The 10093-nt window shown below is 51.7% G+C and overlaps 1 long non-coding RNA gene across 1 annotated transcript; it reads left to right on the plus strand.

Annotated features, from left to right (window-relative positions):
- Positions 1 to 5555: 5555 nt before the first annotated feature.
- On the plus strand, positions 5556 to 6432 carry LOC137840026 (uncharacterized). Its single transcript, XR_011086418.1, has 3 exons — positions 5556 to 5741; positions 5866 to 5984; positions 6216 to 6432. It is a non-coding gene; the product is annotated as an uncharacterized lncRNA (long non-coding RNA).
- Positions 6433 to 10093: the final 3661 nt, after the last annotated feature.

Below are 10093 nucleotides of genomic sequence, written 5' to 3' on the forward strand. Positions count from 1 at the left end.
ATGTCGCACTGAACAACACCATGCCGCACTGAACAACACCATGCTGCACTGAACAACATTATGCCGCACTGAAAAACACCATGCCGCACTGAACAACACCATCCCGCACTGAACAACACCATGCCGCATTGAACAACACCATGCCGCACTGAACAACACCATGCTGCACTGAACAACACCATGCTGCACTGAACAACACGATCCTGCATTGAACAACACCATGCCGCACTGAACAACACCATCCTGCACTGAACAACACCATCCTGCACTGAACAACACCATGCCGCACTGAACAACACCATGCCGCACTGAACAACACCATGCCGCATTGAACAACACCATGCCGCACTGAACAACACCATCCTGCACTGAACAACACCATCCCGCACTGAACAACACCATGCCGCATTGAACAACACCATGCCGCACTGAACAACACCATCCTGCACTGAACAACACCATGCCGCATTGAACAACACCATGCCGCACTGAACAACACCATCCTGCACTGAACAACACCATCCCGCACTGAACAACACCATGCCGCATTGAACAACACCATGCCGCACTGAACAACACCATCCTGCACTGAACAACACCATCCCGCACTGAACAACACCATGCCGCACTGAACAACATTATGGCTTACTGAACAACATTATGCCGCACTGAACAACACCATGCCGCACTGAACAACACCATGCCGCACTGAACAACACCATGCCGCACTGAACAACATTATGCCGCACTGAACAACATTATGCCGCACTGAACAACACCATGCCGCACTGAACAACACCATGCCGCACTGAACAACACCATGCCGCACTGAACAACACGACGTCGCACTGAACAACACGACGCCGCACAGAATAACACAATACCGCACAGAACAACACAATACCGCACAAACAGTTTTAGATAATATTACGTCGCAGTCATGTGACGCGGACATGACGTCAATAGGCGGAACTCACGGCAAAATTATAATCCGTGGGCGTGGCTTGCAACAGGAAGTAGGAAAGCGGCAATTCTGGCAAACAAGACACAGCGGTTAGTAACACGATGACTTACAAGGCAAATATTTTTGTTTTCAGCTTGCAACTTGACCGTCTAGAGCGTACAAGGTAATTACAACTGTTTTTTTTTAGCCCTGAAAAGCGAGGGAGTGTGGCGTTTGGGAGGAATGTCGAACTCGGCGTCTGCTTCCAGCCACAGACGCCAAATTTCGACGATTATTTCGACTGGTCAACGGTTGTAAATTATTGCGTTGACTAAAAACTTTATTTAACTCTACTCTTAACTTTGCCGTTTCAGATATGCGGGTATTACACCGCGGAAATGACGTCAATAGGCTGAACTCTCGCCAAAATTCAAATCTGTGGGCGCAATGGCCTTGAGCGAGACACCGGATACAAACACGACGATTATCAACAGAAATATCTTTATTTTCTGCTTGCAAGTGGACCGTCTAGAGCGTACACGGTAAGTACAACTCATTGTGTTTAAAAAGATTTACGTTTGTGTAGTTTGCGTTGCGTTGTATCTGTGAATGTTGGTTTAGGCTAAATGTTAATGTTTAATTTCATTCCTTTAGGTTCCACGGTGTTTGTTGGCTGTATGTTTTCCACTGCAAGAAGAGGCTCGTATCATTGACCAGCAGGAGCTACAATGGTGAGTACCCCTTTCGTCTTCCATTTATGTTAAACACTTCCTATTTCATGTCTAACAGTACTCGATTTAACAAATAACCATAAATAAATACAGTGTGGGCAGTCACGTTAACATATGTGATTATCCTGCCTAATATGTTTATCACAAATATGTCACTAATCACTAATATGTTTATTTGTTTATCACAACACCTTTGGACCTTCAGCAATCGATTATTTCCCTTCATCTACATAGAGACAGAACGATGGTGTCTTAAACATCTCATTCATTTCACCAAATAACTTCACGCAGGTGGATAACGGCCGTCTCGGTCACGCTATGTTGCGTGATGCAGTTTTGAAGAACCAAATGCATTTATTCAATGAATAAGTCAAGCTAGTTCTATGTTTATGATGTTGTAAGTTACGGTACCGATTGAAGTTGAGTTCGAAGCCAGTGGAAAACAGCGCTGCGTTTGTGCTCTCCAGGTACAAATGTTGTGATCTCTGACTGACGACCGGGCGAGACTCGAGTAAGAGATGTCCAAACGAGCTCCGGCAGGGCGGGCCAAGGCGGAGCGAACGGACGCCCTTCAGGCCGCCAATGACGAGCTGAGAACCAAACTGATGGACGTCCAGTTAGAACTTCAGCAGGAGAAGAACAAGGTGAAAACCTCAACAGACAGACACTGCCTGCCTCCCTGCCTGCCTCCCTGCCTGCCTCCCTGCCTGCCTCCCTCCCTCCCAGTTTTCCCGATGTAGATTAGACATGCGTGTGCCATGACTGTGTCAGCCTACATCAACAAATGCACCGAGGACGTCAGCACCACTAAGAATATCATCACCCGGGGCAACCAACGACCCTGGATGACTGAGGAGGTACGTCAAACGCTACGAGCGCGGAACTCTGCCTTCAAGTCTGGCGACAAGGAGACACTGAGGACAGCGAGAGCCAACTTGAACCGTGCCATCAGAATAGCGAAGCGAGACCGCCGTCGAAAATTTCAGGATCGTTTCCACGACGTCAAAAACATCAGGAGTATGTGGCAAGGCATACGTACGGGCGATTACAGACGACAACTCACCCTCCCCCCCCCCGGTGGGTGTAGTTGATGCTGACTTTCTAAATGGTCTAAATAACTTCTTTGGGAGGTTCGAGGCACTAAACGGCACTCCAGCAGTTAAAACTGTCCCCCATCAGGAAGAGGAGGTACTCTGCCTTGACTCCGCCGATGTGTTGAAGACCCTGAGGAGAGTCAACCCCTGTAAGGCCCCTGGCCCGGACAACATTCCTGGGCGTGTGTTCAGGGAATGTGCAAGTCATCTGGCTGGGGTCATCACAGACATTTTTAACACCTCGCTGGGCCAAGCCACAGTGCCGGCGTGCTTTAAGACTGCCTCCATCATTCCGGTGCCGAAGAAACCTCAAATCACCTCATTTAATGATTACCGGCCTGTTGCACTGACTCCGGTTATGATGAAGTGCTTCGAAAGGCTGCTTAAAGGTCACATCGTTTCCAGACTCCCCCTATTATTTGACCCGTTCCAGTTTGCCGACCGGCAAAACCGCTCCACTCAGGAAGCCATCTCCTCCGTTCTTCACCTGAGCCTGGCTCACCTGGAGGAGAAGAACACGCATGTGCGGAGGCTGTTCCTGGACTTCAGCTCAGCGTTTAACACCATCATCCCACAGCATCTGGTAGGAAAATTGGAACACCTGGGCTTCAACACCCCCCTTCGCAACTGGCTGCTAGACTTCCTCACCAACAGACCTCAGTCAGTCCGGGTCGGACAGAACACCTCTGATGTCATCACCCTCAGCACAGGCTCCCTTCAGGGCTGCGTCCTGAGCCCCCTGCTGTGCACCCTGATGACACACGACTGCGTCCTCAGGTTCACCACCAATCACATCGTGAAGTCAGCAGACGACACAACGGTGGTGGGGCTCATCAGAGACAACAACGACCTGGACTACAGAGAGGAGGTGGAGCAGCTGGTGGGCTGGTGCAGAGAAAACAGCCTGATCCTGAATGAGGAGAAGATGAAGGAGATCATCGTCGACTTCAGGAAAAAACAGCCTCACCACGCTCCACTGATCATCAACAGCTCAGCTGCGGAGGTGGTCAGCAGCACCAAATTCCTGGGGGTCCACATCACAGAAGACCTCACCTGGACTATGAACACTACGGCACTGGTCAAGAGGGCACAGAAGCGCTTGTACTTCCTGCGGAGGATGAGGAGAGCCCACCTGCCCCCACCCATCATGAGGACGTTCTACAGGAGCACCATAGAGAGCATTCTGACAAGCTGTCTCTCTGTGTGGTGTGGAGGCTGCACCGCCTCCGATTGGAAGAACGTGAGGAGAGTGGTGAGGACAGCAGAGAGGATCATAGGGGCTCCTCTTCCCTCCATTCAGGACATTTCATCTCAGCGCTGCATGTCCCGTGCCCGTAACATCATCAATGACCCATCACACCCCCACCATGGACTGTTCTCCCTGCTGCCCTCTGGGAAGAGGTTTGCAGCATCCGCTGCAGGTCCACCAGGTTCTGCAACAGCTTTTTCCCTGCTGTCATCAGACTGTTGAACACTAGAACTGTTGAGCTCTAAACTGAACTCTGCATCACACATTCACAGAACTGTACTTTATGACACTACGGACCTCTATCTTGCACTATCTCGCACTACCAACTTTACTGAACTTGTATAAACCCTTTAAATAGAAGTTTAATACATGGTTTAGCATTCCTCTGCACACTCTTGAATACTGTTTTGCCTACTTGCACTATTGCATAATTATCACTGCTGCACTTTATACTTATTTTTAATATATATATATATAAATATATATATATATATATATATATAGTATATGTATATATATATATTTTCATAGGATATGTTACTTCTATTCAACTGCAATATCACTACTTTGTTGTAAGACGTATGCAACGGAATTTCGTTTTGTATGCACCATGTGCAGACAAGATGACAATAAAGTTTGTCTAAGTCTAAGTCTAAGTCATGTCAGGTCAGCTGTCTGGAGAGAGAGAGAAGTCAGGACCTGCGGGCGGAGCACCACCGTGCCACCGCCGCCATGACGGAACTCAAAAGCAAACTCCATGAGGAGAAGCAGAAAGAGTTAGCCATTACCAGGGAGACATTACTGCGGCAGCATGAAATGGAGCTGATGAGAGTGATCAAAATCAAAGATGGAGAGATCCAGCGACTGAATGCCTTGGTCCTCAGCCTGAGGGACGGCTCCATGGACAAGGTGATCCGCTCTATCCGTGTCTGACTATCCGCACGCCACGTCGGGCTTCGATGCGGCCGCTACCGTATTGTGTAGCTTGTCCCCAGTAAGCGTCGCGGCGCTCCGTTGCGGTCTCAACGGCCCGGTGTGGCGCAATGTCTGCTCAGGTGAGGAGGGGGGGCGCTTTGCTGGCGGAGGTGGAGGAGACGCGGCGGTGTCGGGAGACCGAGCGGTGTCGCCTTCACCAGGAGCGCGGAAGAAGCCCTGGCAGCGGCCCAGCAGGCCTGGCAGTCCCGAGCGGCCGAGCTCCGATCGGCTCATCACCAGCATCGGGAGGAGCTGAGCCGAACGAAGAGAGACTGCGAGAGGGAGATCCGCCGACTGGTAGGACTGATCAGATGCGCGGTGCGTGGCTATGTTCCCAATTTCGTTGTATACCTGCAGTGCAATGACACCTAAGGCATTCTATTCTATTCTATTTCACAAGAAGAAAATGTCCGGTTGCTCGCTTCGCTTTTGTCACAGCAAAGGTGTTCTAGTCGATTCAAGAAAAAAATTGGCCGGTTGCTCTCTTTGTTTTTGTCACAATTCTGGCAAATGAGTTTGCCCGCCTGCCTGAGCGCTCCCCGTTTGTACATCCAGACGGATGAGATCAAGCTGAAAGACAGAGCGGTTAGTGTTTTGGATGAAGCCCTGGGGCCGGCCACGTCCACCGCCTTCAGCTGCAGACTCAGGCTGCCGAGCAGCAGATCGCTGCCCTGAGGGATTCCCAAAGGGCGGGCCTAAACTACCCTGGAAGTGGGGTCAACGCCGCTACTAGCAATCCTCTTCATTGCGTAAGCCACCTCATCACACACTTGCAGTACGCATGACTTAGTTCGTTGCTGGAGGAAGGTAGCACAAAAACAGTTTTGAACTTTGAACGAGTGCTTGTGTGTGTGTGTTGCGGGGCGTTTTCAGTCTCAGGAGGATCGGGACACGCGACGGTTTCATCTGAAAATCGCTGAGCTGAGCTCAGCGCAGTCATCAGGAAACTGGAGGATCGAAACGCCCTGCTTTCTGAAGAGCGCAATGAACTGGTAATTTATTGACGGCACGCTTGAAGGTTTGCGCTACGTTTGATGCGCGCCATCCAGCGAGGCACCCATTGCGCTTGCTTATTAGTTGAGCGGCGCGGCGAGTCGGTTGCCTGGTAGATGTCTTTTATTGGGAGCCAAAGCCACGATTCCGTTCAAACCGATGCAAAAGAAATGGATACGTTCTGGCCCGCGTGTTGTGCGTCTTTCACATCCCGCACTTCATGCTTGCAGCTAAAGCGACTGAGAGAAACAGAAAGCCAGTTTCTGCCACTCCTGTACAAAAACAAACGCCTGAGCAGGAAGAATGAAGAACTCTCGCTGGTGCTGTGTCGCCTTGAAAACAAAGTGCGCTTTGTCACCCAGGAGAACGAGGAGATGGCAAGCTTGGTAAGTCGACGCGGACAACGGCGGCGTGCCAACAGAGTCCACTGCATTTGTGTTCCACAGAGAAGGCCTAGTTCGCTCAATGACCTGGACCGCGGTTGCGGCCAGCAGGACGGTGAAATGGAGTTCCTTCAAGTTGTGGAGCAGCGGCACATCATCGACGACTTGTCCAAGGTCTTCAGGCAGGCGACTCGGTGCACGTACGGCAGCGCCGCGCTCGCTCGCTGTCGCCAGGAAACCTTTTCCGTCCAAAGCTTGGCCGGCGGCCGCCATCCAAAAAATTGGCCCCTTAAATTCCGACCTTTCAAGCAGGAGCATTGTGCGCACGCGTTTGAACACGCTTTAGACTTGTTTTGCCGTTTTCAGCAGCTCAAAGCTCCCGTTTTGTCAGCGCCTTTGCCACTCGCTGTGCGCTGAAAACGACGGACTTGCCCGGCTGCTCAGCCCGTCAACCATGAGCCGCGAGCGCGACGTCATTGTCCGTAGGCAGCTAGTGGCAAAATGCACCCTGTTAGAGTTGCGCTCGCTCCAACTTATTTTGCAAGAACCACACGGGAGACAAGTAAGTTCTTTTGGACACCTGCAGGTGGAGAGTCCATCCGTTGTACGAATGAAGTCTGACTCTCGGCTCCTGCACGAGCATTTTAATTAAGAGAAACAGGGTGGGTGTAAGAGTGGATTGAATAGAGGAAGCCCTTGACCTCTAGTCAAAACATAGCAAGGGGTGTTTTACGACTTTGTGTAGGAAGGGATAAGCGATAGGGATAAATAAGGGATAAATAATATTATTTATTACAGGTCGCAGTCAAAGTCAAAGCAACACAATGATACGATAAAGATAATCTGGAAAACCCTGACACACCCTGTAGTTGTCACTTTTGGAAAAGACGAGCGTCCCTCCAATCATCGCCGGTGACGTGTTTTTCAGGCTCTGGAGACAGGAGCTCATGTCAGAAATGTCATTGTGAGTCGCGTTTGTTTCTGCGCCGGAGCCGTTCGTTCCCTTTGCATCCAAAGAATCTCAAAGGCGGATTATTTGTGTCGACAGGAGAGAGATTTGCTGCTACGATACCGACGTCGAGAATCTCTGAGGAGGAACAAAGCGTGAGGTCCTGCAAGGTGAGTCTGTTTGTTTGCGGCTGCTTGGTGTTGCGCAAGATGAAATGGCCTTTTTCTCGCTATCGTTCCTCTCGTCGATTCATCGTGAGGTGTCGCTTCAGTTTGTTCAGAGAGATGTTTGCTTCCGCGCCCGCAGGTCATCGAAACATTTTACGGCTACGACGAAGACGTGTTGGTGGACCCGGACGGATCGTCCTTGTCTTTTCACACCGACAGAACACCCGACACGGAACCCGAAGAGGTAGCCCGCCATTTCTGCCAGCGTATTGGCACCAAACATTCCTCTTCAGCCTGGAATCGGACTCGTCTTTGCGTCGCGGGTGCTTTGTCGCCGGTCTGACTGATTCTGGTACTAGTGCTGTGTTGCATTGGTGTGTGCATGAAGAGGCGGAGCTTCGCTACCGCCAGCTGACGCAAGAATATCAAGCGCTGCAACGAGCCTACGCTCTGCTAGCCCAGACCAGCGAAGGGGACTACGACGCCGAGAAGGAGATCAAGGTGGCGCCCCTTCCCGCAACCCCCGGCCGGGTCGCAGCCTCCCCGTTCTCACCCAGCCTCGGGTGTTCTCTGGTCTGAAAGGAGGAGGAGGAGCCTCCCTCCTCCTCCTTTCAGACCAGAGAAAAGCTGATGGTAGAAATGGGTCACTATCAAAGCAGAGTAGCAGATCTGGAGTCAGCGCTGAAGCAACAAGGACAGGTAAGCTCATCAATGAGCACACCTTTTTCTCAGACAAAATAGCTACATTCTTCAGTCACTCATCCGTCTGGCATTACTGGACCAACCCCCCCCCCCCCCCCGAACGTGGCTGGGAAAATGCGGAGAAAAGCAAATGTCATTTTCCAGTCAACCAAAGAATTTGTGGATGAAAATGACACAACATTCCAAAGCTGTCCACGCGTTTGTCTCTTCTAGAATGTCAAGTGGGTGGAGGAGAAGCAGCTGCTGCGTCAGAGCAATCAGCAGTTGGCCGAAAAGGTGACGGAAAGAAAGGCGCTGGGCGGAGTCGCTTGGCGTCACACCCGTCGGGAAGCCCCGCAGATGAGGTCTGACTGTCTTTTCAGGTCAGGCGGATGGAGGCGGAAGAAGCGCGTCTGAAAGAGCACATCCAGGATATCCGAGACCAAAACGAACTGCTTGAGTTCCGCATCCTGGAGCTGGAGGTGGGAAGACTCGCACAAGCGTGTTGAGGCCAGAGATGTGACGGACGGACGGACGGACGGACGGACGGACGGATGCATGCCTCTGCCTTTCAGGAGAGGGAGTGGCGCTCCCCCGTCTTGAAGTTTCTGCAAGTCCGTTTCCCAGACGGCCTCAGCCCTTTGCAGATCTACTGCGAGGCCGAGGGCGTGAGCGTACGTAAGGCGTCCCTCGCAACCCTAACCTTAACCCGAGGTCCCAGAACACCTTACATTGCTCCTTGCGCCTTTCCCCCGGACATCGTCATCAGTGATCTGATGAAGAAGCTGGACATCCTGGGCTATAACGCCGTAAGTGTATGTCGAACTCCTTATGTTTGCACTCCACGAGACTCGGCGGCTCAAATGTGACTTTTGGAAGGCTTTGCGCTGAAAGAAGCTTGTTGACGCTGTGCCTTTGGGCTCTTGCAGAATCTCACCAACGAGGAGCAGGTGGTCGTGATTCACGCCAGGACCCTTCTCACCCTAGCCGAGAAGGTAACGCGCACGTCCACGCACGCTCTTGCATTCTGCTTATGTGACAGCAGCCTTTCCTCAGTGGTTAGAATACATCAAAGTGACCAAGTCAGCACTTCAACAGAAGATGTTGGACATTGAAAGTGAGAAGGTAGACAGACACGCGACATCAGCCAAGGGGAACTCCGGCAATGTGCCCCAACAATTCTGACCTTGAGCTGTGCTAGGATATGTTCTGCAAGCAGAAGGGCTACCTGGATGAAGAGTTGGACTTCAGGAAGTGTTCCATGGACCAGGCTCATAAGGTAAGCCGCCCTCAAATCTCCCGCCGGACCACTGATGGACGAGGATTGCGGCCCAGAGGATCCTGGAGCTGGAGGCCATGTTGTACGAGGCGCTACCGCAGCGGGACTGCCCCGCCACGGACGGCGAAAAAGCCAGCCACGCTGGCGTGAATGACGTGCTGACGGCGGATCAGAGAGAAGAGCTTAGGAGCGCCGTGGACCAATGGAAGCGAGCCCTGATGTGCGAGTTGAGGGAGCGCGACGCTTGCATCCTCCAAGAGAGAATGGATCTGCTGCACAGCGCGCAACAGGTAAGGGCCCAAAGCCAGCCCGGCACTTACTTGCACGCTTACTGGCTTTTGAATGCCACTTTCCATTTGTCCGTCCTAGAGGAACAAAGAGCTGAAAGAATTCATCGAAGCTCAGAAGAGACAAATCAAACAATTGGAGGAGAAGTTTCTGTTTCTCTTTCTATTCTTCTCCTTGGCCTTCATTCTGTGGCCCTAACACCAGCTGGTGAGTGAGCTCCAGCGGCACCGCACTCGACACCTCCGATACACTGCCAGCCGGTCTCAGACGTTGGCAGACGCTCCGATGCCAACGTATACCCCCCGCCACGGTGACAGAGGCACCGCGTCACACCGGCGCTCATCCAATCAGAAGGCAGGAA

This window comes from Syngnathus scovelli, unplaced genomic scaffold, assembly GCF_024217435.2.
Source record: "Syngnathus scovelli strain Florida unplaced genomic scaffold, RoL_Ssco_1.2 HiC_scaffold_36, whole genome shotgun sequence".
Classification (NCBI taxonomy): Eukaryota; Metazoa; Chordata; class Actinopteri; order Syngnathiformes; family Syngnathidae; genus Syngnathus; species Syngnathus scovelli.